Source organism: Gambusia affinis, linkage group LG09 (genome assembly GCF_019740435.1).
Source record: "Gambusia affinis linkage group LG09, SWU_Gaff_1.0, whole genome shotgun sequence".
Classification (NCBI taxonomy): Eukaryota; Metazoa; Chordata; class Actinopteri; order Cyprinodontiformes; family Poeciliidae; genus Gambusia; species Gambusia affinis.
Window position 1 is genome coordinate 27,469,944 of NC_057876.1, and position 17,329 is coordinate 27,487,272.

Here is a 17,329-nt window from a genome sequence, read left to right on the forward strand (position 1 = left end):
CCTGTGACCTTCTCTAAATTTTGAATGGACCCGTCCAACTCTTTAAGGTTTCAGTACTTATTACTCAACTTGCTGGAGTTAAAGTGTTTGATCCATGAATCAACTAAGTCTTCATCATAATATCGCTACATTTTGACATCACAAAACCAAGACAACACCCAACAACTGATCAATAGCCTTAATGACAAGATATTTATGATTTACCCTCCACCCTTGTTTCTTGTTACAGAAATTGTTTGAACTGAGGAAATCACTGTTGCATGTTTCTACCTCAATACACTATTTTCATGATGCATTATCAAAACAGTACGTTACTCTTAAATTTCACCCAAAAGTCAAATATCCCTAACTTTTCAGTGGTGTCTAATAGGTTATAGAAAATCTTAACAGTCTCTTTTAGTTTTGACATAGAAATGCTCTGAACCAAGCTCTTAAATTATTAACCCAACCTAAAACATACAAAATTAGCTTGGCCCTAATTTACTCTTAACATAAAGCCAAAGCTGAAAAATAACTATACAAAGAGACAAAACCTTAGAAAAGTATTAATATTCTTTGAAGTCTTTCATGTTTTTTTATATACATATATTAAAAATACACCAAAAAAACACTTCGATGTAGTTTTTATTTTATATAATAGACCACATAAAGTATTGCATAACTGGAAAGTGGAGTGAAAACTGCTGAAAAAAACAACCAAAAATAAGAAAAAAAAATACAACTTCTTTTTGCCGTCCACTACAAGTGAAGGGCAAAACCCAGGTGCCCTGGTGAGATGAGACCAAAATGTTACTTTCAGGCCTTTCATGCAAAATGGTGCCTATCACTCTCAGCACCATCCACCAGGTGAAATATGGCAGCAACGTGATGCTGCTGGGATGTTGTTCTCCAAGCAGGGATAATAAAGGTGGTTACAGGTGAAGGGAGGATGGAGGAAACTAAATAATCCAGCTGGAAAGATATTTAGAGACTGCAAAGAATTTGAGACTAGTGCCACATGTTTCACATATTTAATTGTAAAAAACAAAAAACAAACTTAAAAACTTGCATTTTATTTCATGTATGTTTCATTTGTGTCAATAAAAAACTGAACTTATTTAAGGAGACAAAATAATACCAGGTATTAGTTTGCGAGTAGATCATCAATGTAACCTTTTAAAATGAGTATAGACAGAGTTGTAAAAAAGGAAACCCTAAATATTCTAACATATCTGCCGACCCAGCCTCCCTAATGAGGACATTTTGCCTTGAGATCTGAGGACAAACCCTTGCTTGAAACATTTTGAAAAATTTAGCAGCTCTCAGTGAACTCAGACTGTTTGTGAACATAGCCCCAATAATAAGTAAAACTATAGCTCCTTCTTGTTACCCAACATCAGTCTAAACCATTTCAGACAGTAAGTCTTTGAAAGAAAGCATCAAAACAGGGTAAGTTTACCCCTGCAGTTCTCCAAACTACTGAAACTGCAAAAGAGCTTGATGTTTGAACAAAGCAGCAAAATGACCATCTTGTTCCTCCCAGCTAACTTTGCAGATTATTCAAAGTGCCTTGCAAATGAATGGGTGCCGTTTTTCTCAGCGTTTCATCATTTCTGCTCACTTTTTCAAAACTCTGACAGACATATCCAGCTCAGATTATGGTGAATATGAATCTGATTTATGGTAGCTGCCTGTATGTCAAAGTTTTCTTCTTTTTCTTCAGAGAAGTAAAAAGAAAAAAAAAATCCTTTGAGGATGTTCAAACTGTCTTTATTCACCAATAGCTGTTAGATGCTTCTGACTTTTAAACTGTTTAAAACTTTCATGAGCCAGAAAATGTTTAGAGAAAATGACAATTTTACTTTTTAGGGAAAGCTTAAATTTTTCATATTTCCCTGTCTTTACATTTATTGAAAAATTAATACCTGTTTGATGCTTCTATATTATTTCATGTTTTTATTAGTAATTTGTGTGATTCGATTTTTATTTTTTATTTTTTGCATTCCTGAGCTGGAACCTTTGTATTGTGTTTCTGGTATGCCTGTAATGCTGAAGCACAAGCGACGGCCACAAAAAAAAAGGTAATGGACACATTTCTTTAGTTTTGCTTTAAAAAAAAAATGATCTCACGAGACACTGGAAAATACTATTGTTCAGTTTAAACTGTGCAAAACGGAGTTGGCCTATTGCCAAAGCTTTTCAAGTCTAAAATAACATTTCAGTGGAAAACATGTTGCAGCAGCACAGAGGTCCAACGCTTATGTCAGCGTCCAGCTTAAAGAAGCATAAAAATGGATCAGTTACTAAAAGAAATGAAATTACAGGCAAAGACTCTCAACATTGACAGACTATTATTTAAAAATATCAGCTTTATTTTTTTACTCATTCATATGTGGCTCATGTTTCCCATGAATTACATGTTCAACTGTAAAGTCGAGTTAAAATACCAACGGCTTATTGCAACACGCCTCTGAAGTCGCTGCTGACAGCTCTTCTAGAGTCTGTGAAGCTGCTTTGAAAGTAAGTGAGCTGCTGCTTCCTGTGCTTCTCTGCACCAGCTTTGTGCAGTGAGCGGCAAAGAAAGACAACTTGGCAGGTTAAAGGGGATAAGTGAGCACATGTAAAAAAAAAAAAAAAAAAGTCTATCTTACCATGCATCGTTGGATATCCTTCAGACAGCTCTGAGCAGAGAAGCGGTTGCAGTCAGGACATACTGTTTTTATTTTTGTATTTTCTTTTTTTCTGTTCAGGCTTTTAAATGTAGTTCAGGTCCCATCATACAGGAGAACGTCTTGTTCTACACTGAAGGATAAGCCACTCTTCTGACAGGCGTACATTCCAGCTGGTGGTCGTTTTTCGTGCTGGTAGAACAAAAAGAAAGAAAAAAAAAACTAAAACTGAACCCAATTGCACAGAAAGTATGTTCCAGTGTAAATCAGGTATGGCTTATTTCTGTTCCTTCCTCCTGTGACAGTGAGAACAACAGCTGTCAGCATAACCTAAAACCTTAGGTTCCTATTCTGACTCCAACTAGGTGTGCAGAGAAAGTCCAGAACCAAGTCTTCAATAATCTGACGTGAAATCCACAAACACAGAAGTTAATCATCTGTAAAGCACCAAAGGACATGTTGAACATCCAGGCACAAATTACAAGATGCAGGAAGCCAAGTTCATTTATGTAGCATAATTTATATACATGAGATTCCAACGGGCTTGACATTACAAAGAAAAAATAAAAGCCAAAAAGAAATTCATAAAAGAACAATATGTACTTTCATCTACAAGATATTAAACCAATAAATGTTTCTACTGGTTACATAAAATTATTTAGACTTGAATGTTGGGCAGCGGAATCAGCGGTCCTCCATTGTACTGAGGCATGTGTAAGACAGGTTTTGTTCCCCCAGTATCCTGATCAAATCTCAGCAACAAGGTGCTACTGACCAACAACAATCCCTATTGAGCAACTTTAATCAATTAGGAGGAAGAAAAATCTACTGAATAAGACCAAAGAATTATGCACCGTATTTTTGGACAGAGCTGACTGTATTGCAGAGCCAGATATATTCTACCAGTGCAAATAAAATTCAAAGGATTTTTCAAATTTGGCACACGTTCAAAAATTGAAGCCATAAATAAGTCAAAATATAAATTTCACCTCTAATATTTTAAACGGTGTGAAGTCAGTAAATTTAAGGACATTCCAGGCCAAACTTCCAAAGTTTCATCAAAAGGGAAAAACCACAAAACTGTGATACTATTGGCAAATCTGTAATGATGAAATCAGTTGTAAATACATATATTTCCTTCCTCCTGCCTTTCTGATGTTTGCTTCTAGCAGTAAGTGACCTGCAGCAGCTTATACACTTATCTGTGTGAGGTGTGGACATTTACTGAGGTGGCACCCCATCCAAACTGCACAATATTACCCTGGTGTGCAGAGCATGTGTTCATGGCATTTACAAAAAGCACCAGCTTTTAAAGTCTAATGCAATATTGTACACACAAGATTTACTGCTATTTGCATACATCAGATAGTTTACTTGTATAACACTAATAGCAAATTAGAGCACTCCTATGTTTAAAAGATTATATATATAAATAATGATATAATGCATCTGGACGCTATATTCACATCCTGGATGGTGCCAAGTCTAAAGGTGTGTCAAAAGACATGGCTTCAAGGAATGCATCTGCAGCAAAAAATGAACTCATTTTTCAGCAAAAAGAAAAACATCTTAATTTTCACTCTGTTTCTTGCCGTTCAGATCAAGGCAAAATTGACCAGCTGGAATCTCTGAGGAATCTCTATCCAAAAGAATCAAGTTTTCAGGAAAACTTTAAAGCTCAAAGGAAGGCTTTAAATAAAAACAACCGGTGGAACATGCAGCAACACCCCGACTCTCCAAAATGTGGTCATTCTAGTGGAAATCATAAAAGGTCCCCTCTATGGATTTCTCTGTCTGTTAGAGCGGATGCCAGCTCCTCACAGAGCCGGTGTTGGGTCGGCCCATGGGCCGCCGGCTGTCATTACGAGAATTTACTCCTCACTGCCCCTCACTAGTGAGCACTGAAGCAGCTGTGATGACCATCTCCTGGGTTCTCAAACATCGGGAGATACATCCCGCAACAGGAAAGCCGTTCTGGAGAGCGGCTGCGTTGCTGCCAAGAGGAAGGATCTTACCGCTCTCTCCAGCTTGACAGTTCTGAGCAGAAGAGACGGCTGTTAGGAAAGGCAGCCTGAGTGCACATTAAGGAAGTATTCTGGTGGTTTTCAGGCCAAGAGGGACTCCATTATGCAAAGCCAAACTTCAGACAATCTGAACAGGGAGATTGACTGAAATGAAGGGTTCAAGAACTCTAATCTTATCTGCTATAGTGTACTGTTAGAGAACTATCTGCATGTTTATTATGGTTTATGAACTGGATGAATGAGGATTTTTACCAAATTATTTAGCATGTTAATCCAGATATTTTGTTGTACAAACCTTCCAGACCAGTAAGTCTGTTGGTTTTAGTCTATTCTGCATCCCCAAAAGCAAACATGAATTCAGCTTTTATTCTCCTCTAACTTGAAACACGTTTGCAGAATCAAGTTTTGCAGAATTAAATCAAGTCTAAAGCCCCACCTGTTTATTGAATAATTAATTTATGAATTTTTGTTTATTTCAACAAACAATAAAAACTGTTAAAACAATTTTTAAAAACAGTTAGTAAAAACAGTTTTTAAAAACAGTTTTTAAAAAATAAAAGAAAAAAGAAAATTAAAAACAATTGATCATGCCTAATTGACATGCAATTTTCCTTTATCTGATCAAAAAAGAGCAGGTAGAAGATACAAGATCTTCAGATTTTCTGCTGCTCCTATACTTATTTAAATCATACAAGCATTTAAATCTTCAAACATCACATAAACTTAAGTTATTTCCACATTGTATGACACTTAATTCTCTTCCTGAAATGTACAATTATTTATTCATATCAGTAGCATTTTTGGTTTGGTTTAGAGTTACTTTGAGTCAATAACTGGAACATTACCGTACATAAATATATTTTTATGTGAGGATTGTTCTTGATTGTTTTGATGATGACTTTTGACAAAAATGTATCGTCTCCCGTTTCATGATTGGTTATTGTTTTATGTTTTCATCATAAGCAGCACTTTGCAACAACCTTGTTGCTGAGATGGATTTCCCATTCTCAACTTGACTTAATTAATCTCTAGTTCAGCATTAAGCTTTGTAAATGCAAGGTTTTAACAAACAAGAAAAAGGTTGAAGGGGAAACTAACCAGTTTTATTGTTGTTCTGGAGTCTGTAGTTTTATTTTTTGTTATGTGAAAAGATGAAAAAAAGATATTCCACCCACTTCATTTCTAAATCAACTTAAAGTCAGCAATGAAGTGAATTATGTATTTTTCACTGAAGTACAATGCATACCTTTATAACCTACTGAGGAGAGAAAGCCAGACCCTATTCATATTTTCTCATAAAACTAGTCATTGAAGGACACAAACAATGTGACTTTATTATGCGATGGCACAAATTTATGTAAACATTTTCCTGTTCTGGGCCGAAAGCCAATAACAATATATCACTGTTACTTGGCAAAGACCATGCTGGGATAGAAAAGCTATTTTTCAGGTATGTAATGAAGAAAAGATTGCCTATTTTCTCACTGACATCCAATTTTCTAAAGAAATTACAATGCATCTTTAGGCAAATACAGATTATTAAATCATAAAAGTCGACACTATAAATAACCTGAAGAGAAAACATAGATGCTCGTGGGAATGACGGAAAAAAAATTTTCAGGTAAAATGTTTGTTTTGGACTTTAAACGAAATACTTTTTCAAAAAGAAAAATGTTAAAGGGAACTGTTTACTCATTAATTTAAATAGATGTTCCTCACAGTACAGTATACCAATTCAGACGTGACTACAGATTGGACAGTTCAATTTAACAAAAAAAAACTGAAAACAGCCAAAGAATATTGTAACAGCATAATTGCTTAGAATCTCAATGCCAAAAATTGCACATGTATTACTTCTTACACATTAAAACATTTTCTACAATTATCAGCAAGCACAGCAAACAGCTATTTTTTTCTACAATTTTAAGTTTTAAGTGTTGCTCAACAAATATTTTTTCAAGACTATTCAATTATCAACTTAATTTAAATTAAGTTACTCAGACAACAACCCACAATGACAACAAGACAACAACTGAGCTACTGCTGTCCTTAATAATGCACCAAATATGAAACCCATGGACAGCTTTTATGAAGCAGCCAGGGACGGACTGGAAAAGCCAAACTTCAAAATCTGGAGTCAGTTATCAGTTGAAACTAAGTTCCTATAAAGAGCATTTCACCCACTAAAACGTTTCAGTTAAAAAGCTGGAACACAAAAGTATCCCACATGGAGCTGCAGAGATTCTGCATCACCTGCTGTTGCTGCCAAGAGAAGCTGCTGGGAGGCAGGACTTCTGATGAGGGCAGTCCTACCACATCTGCACCTGCAGTGCAATTTGTGCAATTACCATCATTCCAGTCACAACTAGTGGGAAGAAAAAAATCACTTTGCTCTGAAGACAGAAAGGGAGATCTTACTCTCTCAGTTGTACCTGACCAGGATTCCATTATTACTAGATTTTCAATGTATCAGTTTTAAGAAATATTCAATAGATTTTTTTTTTCTTTTTTGTGTTGACAGACCAAAGTAAAGCATTATTCTACAGGAGACTAAAAATAATACATGGTTTCCAGGTTTTTTGTAAACCAAAATCAGCAAAGTGGGGCAGACATTTGTCTTCAAACCTTCTTAAGGATCTCACATGTTTCCTCTAAAGCGTCATAATCAGACCTCGTTAACATAGTAGTGCAACATAAATTGTCATCTTGTTTGCAGAGAGGCGTTCTCCTCCCTTTCTGGACACCAGGCCTGGGTTGAACTGTTGGTCAGCAGAAGTTGAAATACGCTCAGACAGCAATGTTGATATTTATCTTCAACTATTCCGCTTTCACTCTCTGGTTTTGGTATCCGCAGGTGACATAAATATGTTGAAGGAGTGTTTCTATGTACGATTCACAATATACCTACAAAGATGGTCAGATTAATAAAAACTGGAAATTGCAGTCGTAGGTCATGGAAGAAGCTGCCTGCAGACAGACGGCTTCTTCCATTTTGAATTTGAACACATAACCAACCATGTGACTGCATGTAGACTGTTTGATTTGGATGAGCCTTTAGTCAATACTTTGTTGATCTACCTTTAGCTGCAGTCACAGTTCCAAGTCTTTTGGGGTTTGTATCAGTTTTACATCTGGAGACTAAACTTCTCACTATTCTTCATTGTAAAATTGTTCAAATCCAGTCAGATTGGATGCAGAGCATCAGTGAACAACAATTTTAAATTCCTGCCACAAATTCTGAATTGGATTTAGGTCTGTGCTTTGATGGGATCATTCTAGTACATGAAAATGCTTTTGGGTAAAGCTTTCCATGGTACATCTGTTTGTATGTTTCCGGTCATCATCCTGCTGGAAGGTAAACCTCTGAATCAGTCATCTTTTTCTTTCCAAGATTACCCTGGAACTAGATCCGTTCCTCTTCTATGGATTCTGCCAGACTTTAAACAGGTTTTTCTGTGGTTTGCTTTGTTCTTGTTGCTCTTTCATAAAGGCCAGATTTGTGGGGTAAAAGACAAATATTTGTCATATTAAAAATCTTTTGTCACCCAAACTTTGACAAATCCATTTCCAAATCGCGAGCTACAGTGGGACCATTTATAATTTTGACATTTCTTGCCAGGTTTCTCTATGTAGATGGCCATGGACATCTCTATGTAGTGTGGTTGATCCATATTCATCCAGTTCACACGACTGATTGGATATTTCTGACATGCTTAAGGCTGTTTAAACTGCTTTTAAGTTTTTGTAAGAGGTCATTTCTTGTTGGTGTGCTGTGCTTATTGGTCTTCATGATGCAGTTTTTTTTTAAACACCTAATATTTCAAGTTTTCCGTAAAGTGACAGCTACTTTAATTAAACAAAAATGATGGATGCAACAATAATAAGCAGACACTACAAAGCAGTCATTAATTCAGGTCTGAGCTTGTGCATACAGAGCCTGCCTGTACGGTTAAACCCTTTGGGATGCTGCCTACAGCTGCTTTTGATGCCGTTTGTCAAAGAAATTTAAACTGAATCCGTCTTACACGCCGTTATAGCACTGACCTTTTAATACATGTCCCCTTGGTTCAGAAACGATAAATAACTGTCCATCACTCTGTCACATTCTGCTGAAATACATTTCTGTGTAGGTGTGACAGCATACTCACTCATCCCTCCTGATCCCTCCCAGCGCTGCTCCAGCCTCTCCAGATGGGTGTAGTTAGACACCAGTTGGTCCCTGAAGTTGATAATAAATGGCCCCAGGGTACATTAAAATATGTTTTTATAGATTCTCCGATTATATTTTTCACAGCTAATCAACTACTGGTCTGCAGACCAAATATCTCAGAATTTATATTTGTTTTAAGTATTCAGACCACATTAAAATTCTACCTGCAATATTTTTTGTGTTTATTTTATGGCACCTGGTCCTCTGTCCAACCGACATGGGTTTCAGAGATTGTTTTCAAGGCAATAGGCAATTTTAATTCTCTAACGCTAACCTCAATACCTCTGGCCCCAGCACTGTAGGCATAAACAAAGTCTATTATGCAATAAAGTGGTGAAACTGAGTATATTTGGCATTCAAATCTTTGGAGAGATTTGATTTACATTTTCAGGCACAGAGCTGTCAAGATATTTCACTTTGTAAAATGGTTAAAATTTTTATCTTTCTCCCATATCCCCTAATCAGAGTAGCAGTCCCTAAACTATAAAGGGAGCAAGACAACTTTATATAGTGCTCAATATACATTTTTATTTCCTCTTTGACTGCACAACAACAAACCACATATGGCACAAGTATAAACAGTTATTCCCTCCAGGAGAAGGCTCCGCGCAGGTGAGTTGGAGGCAATTCAGAGGCGGTGGAGCAAGCAAGCTTATATTTCCCCAAATAATATGGATCCAACAAAAACTGGCTGCATTTCTCAGCCGCCTGTGCATGCCTGCGACCGACAGGCCACTCACCTGGGAATTTTTGTTTTCCGGAGACTATATTGAGCACAGAAATGCCTTTCAGAAGGCTATGTCCTTTAAATGTTTTTAGACTAAAGGAAAATATCTACTTTAAAGTCTGCATTTCTGAATCACTGAAGTATGCCAGCAGCTATGATGCTTAAAGTACAAAAATGGCGTATTTAATGCACTATTAAATAGGCCAATCAAGCACAATGACAATGTGGTCATAAAAACAGTTATTGGTGCTTTTAGCTGTGTGGGCAGATGCAAAGTCCTGCAGGAAAGTGTAATCAGCAACTTCAGAGTTGACCTAAAGCTACTTGGATTGAGTGTTTCTTCCTTCCAATTTACTATCCTCTGAAATGAGAAATTTTGACCACCAAGCAGTTCAACCATTTTTCTCCTTAGCTCAGGTGAGCTGCATCTGATGAGGTCTCTTTCAGGATGGGATTAAAAGAAATAGCATAATGGCTGCTGGACATGCATTTGTATGGTGACTCTAGAAGTGCTGCCTCAAGTCACTCTTTGTAAACCTCCCTCGAATTCTTGAATGAATTTTGCTTCATAGTCCTGTCAATCATGCAATTATGCTTGCACACACTTTTTTCTTCCACTAAGCTTTCCATGAACGTGTTTGAATACATTCAGCTTTTTTGGCAATAACCTCTGTTTAAAAATACCATTCTGCATACAGAGAACTGAATCATTCTGTTCAGTCTTATCTATGGAATAAATTAAGGCCAAGAATTCAATGTGTTTATTTTGATTGTTTTTTTTTTTTTTTGTTTTTTTGTTATCCATACAAAAGTGCCGAACCAGAACCTTTGTTGTCTGACACACAAGCTACGTCCGCAAAGAAAGAGAAGGAAAGAGATGGATTACAAAGCCTCTCTTTTTTTGGCCTACTGGGAGTTAATTGTTACTTCAAATATGCTTTGATGAGATGCTGAAGAAAACTCTAGTTGTGTTCAAGTTGTTCCAAAAGTTGCTGGCTGATCATGGAAGCTGTTCGAGCCTAAAACAGCATTTCACTGCATGTTGGGGATGTTGCAGCAGCACAGACATTTCCGATGCTAATGCCAACATCTAGTCTACATTTCTATAGTTTGACCTTCCTGTTCATTCATGGGTAGAAGAGAACGTTGCAATAATCTGATGGTTGAATAACCTTAGGAACATATTAGAAACAATATGTTGGTTGCTTTACTGCTAAAGTACTGAATTTAGCCATGAAGAGTTTTTAAATCATAATTTTTTTATTTTGTCTATACATAGATTTTCAATTGAAATTGGACTTATTTTGATCAATTAATTACAGACCCTGCAATTAATTTGATAAGTTTTCATGGAGTCCCATTATTGCAATAAATTAATTCAAAAGTCATTGTGGGAAATTATTGAATCTCAAAACTTTCTATTTACCAAAAACAGTTGTCTGATCTTACACTGCTTAAAGAAAGACTCTTGAGATAGGGGTCAACTTTAATTCCTGACCCTCTTTAACCTGAAGACAAAAACTGGTTCTCTACCACTTGGTATTCATGAGTCCTTCAAATTTTATTTGCCAACAAAACTTGTGTACCTCCCTTTGTGATTTTGAGTCAGTAATGGAAGTTTTTAAGTCTTAACTGAGAGGAGTGTGGTCTTCTATAGGAGTCGGGGAAACACTATTAGAGCAGAAATTTCCAGTCTCAATGAATGAACAACAACTCAAACATGACATCGCAACAGCAAAGCAGAAGCTCATTAAATGGAAAACTTACAAGACTCTGGAGCAAAATAGAAAATATAAGTTGAGTTTCTGAAAAAGGCAAACTGCTAAATAGAAAAAAATGCTAGATTACTGTATATATATATATAATTTCTGTAAGTTCAGAGGGAATGATAAAACATTGCTCCATGGAAAAAACAAAAGGCTCATACTATGGCTGTGATGGTTCCTCACATCGCAGAAAACATAAGACAATCTAACAATCATCTTGGAACACTGTATAAGCAGCTTTTCAAATAAAACATTTAAATAAGTTATTTTTGCAAAGTCAAAACACAATGTACCACAATGTCCAGATGAGTAAAACAATGCAGTAAAACAAAGATGCTGTTTAATATTCCTTAAGGACTGTGGTAGAGGTGCCCTCTTCCCCATATGACAATCCATTACAGCATGTGGTTTATTATTAGGCACATTAAGGTCAAGCAATTACATCATTCATCTTTATAATGAAAAAAACATTAGAATTACATCCCCTGTTGTGTTTTCAAATCCCAAACAAACTTCATTACACTTCCTGTTTGAACCAGTTTTCACAGTTGGTTCAATAAGATTATCAATAAATGAGGTGTTTGCATTTCAAATCACACTGTGGCATATTACAACCACAAGCTGCAGTGTGCTTAACTGTGATGCTATGTGGCAGACGAGCACAAAGTAGAGCACATCAGTGAAGTACTCCAGAAAATGACAAGTGCAATGTACTTTTTTTTTTCCAAGCCAATGCATCATTTTGTTTCCTCTTTTCAATTTGACACCATGTGTTTGCATCCTATTAGTATATCCTGGACTTTGTGCTAATACCACAACAATGTAGGTCAAAGAACAGACTTTAAAATACTGCTGTTAGTTTATAAATCACTGAATGGTTTAGCACCACAATAGAAAACAGATCTGCTGCTGCTGTATCAACCTTCCAGACCTCCCATGTCTTCTGGTTCTGGTCTGCTTTGCATCCCCAGAACCAGAACCAAACGAGGAGAAGCAGCATTCAGTATCTATTCACCACAAATTTAGAACAAACTTCCAGAAAACAGCAAAACAGCTGAAACACTGACCTTTAAATCTCGACTAAATACCCACCTGTTTAGGATTGTATTTGAAATGTAATCAATTACAAATTTATTGATGGTACTTGACTTAATGTTGTGTTTTGATTGTTGATTCCATGTTGCAATTAAACAAACATCCATAAGGGATGATGGAGTCCGAGAGCAAAATTCCATGAAAGAGGTGTACGGAGCCTCGTGCTGGAAGAAAAGCGTTGAGTGACTGAGGGTCATTGCACGTAACAGAATCCCTGTAAATTCTAGACACTAACAGGTACCAAAGACTTGCACAAAAATCCATGAGGGACAACGGAGTCCCTGCTCGAAATTTCGTGAAAGAGGTGTACGGAGTCTAGTGCCAGAAGCCCGTTGAAAATACCAATAGGTATTTCGTTCCATATAACACAGTAGGAGTGTAACTGGTAAACCTTTTATGGATGCAAACTAGACTAAAAACCAACCTGTTTAGGATTGTATTGGAAATGTAATCAATTAAAAATTTATTGACGGAACTTGACTTAATGTTGTGTTTTGTTTGTTGATTCTATGTTGCATTGTGTTTCTGTGTTTGATATGAGTAAAGCACTTTGAAAAGCCTTGATGCTGAAATATGCAATACAAATAAAATTCGATTGATTAATTGAGTGTGAAAAATTATTTTAATATTAGTAATACTTGTAATACTTTTAGAAGACACTAACTGTGTCAGTTCTGACCTTTCAGTTTCATTTTCTAAGTAGTATTTGGATGTTTTTGACAATGCATCGTCTAGAAGATGTTGATAAATTGGTATTTATCAATTTTATTGTTCCAATAAATCGGGGAAATTGTGATCAAACTTTAAATCCATAAGCCAACATATTATAAGCCAAACAACTATTAATTTATAAGATTTCAGTTTAAATATTTTGAAGCAAATGAGGAAATAATTCATATTATATTGCATGTTTTATTCAAGAAGGTAATTTAAAGTTATTCTACTTTAAGACATTTCCAACTCATTACATTGCCTTTCTAGAAAGACTAAATCTGTTTTCATATCATCTCTTATCGATGTGTTGTTATTGATGCAAAACAAAAGAGTTATAAACAATTAAAGTCCATTTAAATCAGTATTCCTTGATCTGTAGTGGTAGTGCATGGTGGATTTGCTGAATTCACGATAAGCATACAGACAGGTGTATGTTGAAGTCCCTGAAAGTTGTTTTTCTTTATGCACTGAGGAGACGGAGTATTTATTGCCCGGCATTTTGTGCGTCTGTAAGCTCAGCTGTCTGTTGACTGCTGAAAGGAGACTGTTGCTAAGGCTGAGAGTCAATTTAAAAAGCAAAACCGCAGCCTGTAAAAAAAAAAAAAAAAAAAAAAAAACTACAATAAAATAAAATATGCTAAAAGGCTTGGATGAATTCATCTGTGGGTTTGTTACCATTAGCAACCCTTTTCATAAGCTTGTCATCTGACCCATTGTTAGTGTGGAAATAGGAACACAAATGAATTAAACTGAACATTTTATAAGTTACACGAGGTTCTGTGAAAATGGAAAATGAGCTACAAGGTGGTCAAGCTCAGTTTCATTTGATATTTTTCAAAAAATTAAACTAGCACAGACTACAAATCCCTGTAAAAATACAGGGTGTCTTTAATTTGGTACAATTTCATCTGTTGGCATTTGAGCATCACACAAGTAGCACAACGTTTACATTTTTTATGTTAATATAGATACCCATGTCTGTCAGTGAATAGAAACTCCACACAACCCTGTGGGGAAAAAAATACAGGTTTTTGTTTATCAATTTTAACAATCCTGATTTGTTGTGAATACAACCAAAATGCAGTATAAACACTACAAATGTCGGCTGATGCATATCTGTCTCATACCATGGATGTCGTTAAAGTAATCTGATGCCTCAAATAGATTCAGTCAGATTCACTGTTCTAGCAGGGCATTGTTGTATATTTTTATTGTTAATGAATGTTGAGAATTCGCGCTCTTCAAAACAAAGTGAAGTAATCTATTATGGTCCACCGACTGAGAAAACAGAAGGCGTCTCTGCAATCATGATGAGGACTCTTTCCTTTGTTCTTACCTTGATCCGTCCACAGAGAACGATTCAGAGCTCGTCTCTCTCATTTGCATTTTTCCACTGCAGAGCTGCATTTAATCATCACACAGATCATTTATAGAAATGATGAGTGGAACCAAAATCAAGTAAAACCTGAACATTTCATCGTTGAACACTAAAACTAAAGCTCCACACCTCAACCCCCCCCCTTCATATGTTTTCTTAAAGAGAAATAAAAACACTAAAAAAGGCTTCTTTATTCATTACTTCAACACTGAAAGTTCTAATTGGCCAGAATAGGTGAAAGACAAGGAACACCATCTTCAAGTCTAAACAAACTTGCATTCCTTGGAAACTATGAATCGCACAAAGTGATTTTAATGTTCATCAATTCATGACAGCAAAATAGAAACAATTGATTGCCTGCAGTGAGGGTTCCAGATTATTCTAATAAATATTCTTAGAATCATGCTGGTCAACTCAATATTTCATCCACTCTCTTCTTACTCTAGGTACATGGCACATTGACAAGTTTGGTTACATTTAGCAATCACATATGACCAAGTGGATTCTGTAACACACAAGCATTCAAACAAAAAAAGAGGTGTGCTCTCATGAACCAAAAGCTAATAGCAAAAGGTTTCTTCTTAATTAAAGATGCAAATTAGGCATTTGAGAATTGTAATCAAGGCTGAATCATTTTGTTGCCGCTGCAATGCTCAGTGCTGCATTGCATTAAAGATATGACAAAGAAATGTGCCATACGAAAATTTATGAAAAACACAAAACATGTTCTGAGAGAGAAGTGTTAAAATTTCAACTTTCAGCAGCTAAAGTGAAATAATGAGCCCCGGCATATTCACAGTTCATTATTGACAGATTCACCTGATCACAATTTTTTCTGTGACAGATAATTCCATATTTGCAGAAAATTCAACACTTGGTGGATTTTTGTAATTTTCCTTTCAGAGTCAAAAGAAAATCCATCATGAGAATCTGAAGTACATACAAGACTACTTCAGATGGCTGGCGTTTGCAAAGCAACAAACCTAGAAGTCCCATTCATATTCCATGGTGCCGACTGGCTGCAACCACCAGAGTGGAGATAAAACTTTAAATATTAGCACCAGTGGTAATGTTGAGATGGGTTTCACTTTGTGCATTAATGCATATTAAAGTATACTTTGTCTTTCAAATATTAAAATAGAGAGGTATAAACTTTTCAAGAGGCGGTCTCAAGTGGGTGGCTGTTGTCCCCAAATCTGCAGGTCCTGGGGGTCCACTGTATTCTATGGTCACAGGCAAGAAACTGTTTCATATACTTTAACAGAAATATATTTAAGCATTATAGATTAATTTACTCCTTTTTAGTTGACTCTTTTACAAAAAGATTCACACAATGATTTTTTTTCCCAGGGATAAGTTCCCAGTGCTTGGCAGCAAGAAAAGGCAAAACAAAAATTCTATTAGAAAAAGACACACATATTTACACACACAAACGCAAGGAGTAAGTAGGTAAGGAATAAAAATCATTCATTTTGTGAATCAAGTTCAATATTTTATTTCAGAGCAGATGAATCAATAACACTGGGGAACAAAACTCCTGGCAGCTTGTATTGAATTTGAAAACAGCTACTTTCACTTTTTTCCCCGTGACATTTAACTGAACTTTTTCACTTAATTGAACTAATATAAAGTGTGCAACCCTCTTGTTAAAATGAGCCTTCTCAGCCTTGAAAATATAGAGGAGCTTTGGTAACTAATAAGTCTCCTGACACTCTACAAAGTACTTAGGACTGATAGTATGCTGCCCCTTGACTTTATCAGGTTTCTGTTTCAATTTCAGTCACATACTGTGTCAGATTATTTGCATGTAAATCAGTCAATACATGCATGCTACATGATACAATATATATTTTATTGTTCCGTCTATAGAAATACAAACTGACAGAAAGTACCACTGACGATGCACCGATTTGGAATTTTTATCCAATTTCCAGTTTTGTAAGGACTTGAAACTGGTTTTTTTGCACATTTGATTTCTCTTAGAACTATAATTATTTGCATTCACAATTTTTCAAACTTTAGGTCTGTACTGTATATATCTGAATCTGTAAATAACTCAAAATTCCCTGAGTAGACTTGTTCATGATTTCGCTGTGGCCTGTTTGGTAAATAACCAAACTGCATGGATGAACAAAGAAAATAACAACAAGTATGTTACGAGACCAATATTTTTATTCCAGGTTGCAAATATTAAGATATTGTGTAATTGTGAGCAATTTCAAGTTAGGTGGTCAGTGAGTGTTTGCTAAAGGGGTTAAATGGCCCTCAATCTGAAAAGGTCTGAGAAATAAATAGAACTCCACTGACTGCTTTGCTGAACCACCTCAGACACTTTGGTTGAGCACTGCAGCAATTTATGGAAGGCCTCATTATTGTATCATCTGTAGTTGCTTTAGCTATACATCATGTGAAAAGGAATATTAATTATTTAAATGTTTATGCAAATGACATGACCTTTAAAATGTTTTCATACAAGCACTAAGAAGGCACATGAATATTAAAATGTTTTCACTGGACAGTTTCCTAAATGATAATTTGCTGAACATGACTATTTTTCCATAAACACATTATGTTTTTTTTGCTAGTATGGTTATGTCAGTGATGCTGATTCATTGAATGGCCTTTACAGAAAACACTAATTACTCTCCGATAGTAAATTGTGTTCTCTGTGAAAGGGTAAAGCTGTGATCAGTTTACATTTATGTAAATTAAGGTTGGAGTCACTTTAAGACTCTTATCAATTAATACTGACTAACTTATGCATTCT

At 35.8% G+C, this 17,329-nt stretch overlaps 1 long non-coding RNA gene across 1 annotated transcript in view; it reads right to left on the bottom strand.

Moving 5' to 3' along the window:
• Positions 1-2,417: 2,417 nt before the first annotated feature.
• LOC122836869 overlaps positions 2,418-17,329 on the bottom strand; it is a 78,365-nt gene continuing 63,453 nt past the window's right edge. The window contains exons 3-4 of the long non-coding RNA XR_006371646.1: positions 8,821-8,891; positions 2,418-2,840 (exon numbers count right to left, since the gene is read on the bottom strand). This is a non-coding gene — a long non-coding RNA (uncharacterized LOC122836869). The remainder of the gene's footprint in view (positions 2,841-8,820; positions 8,892-17,329) is intronic.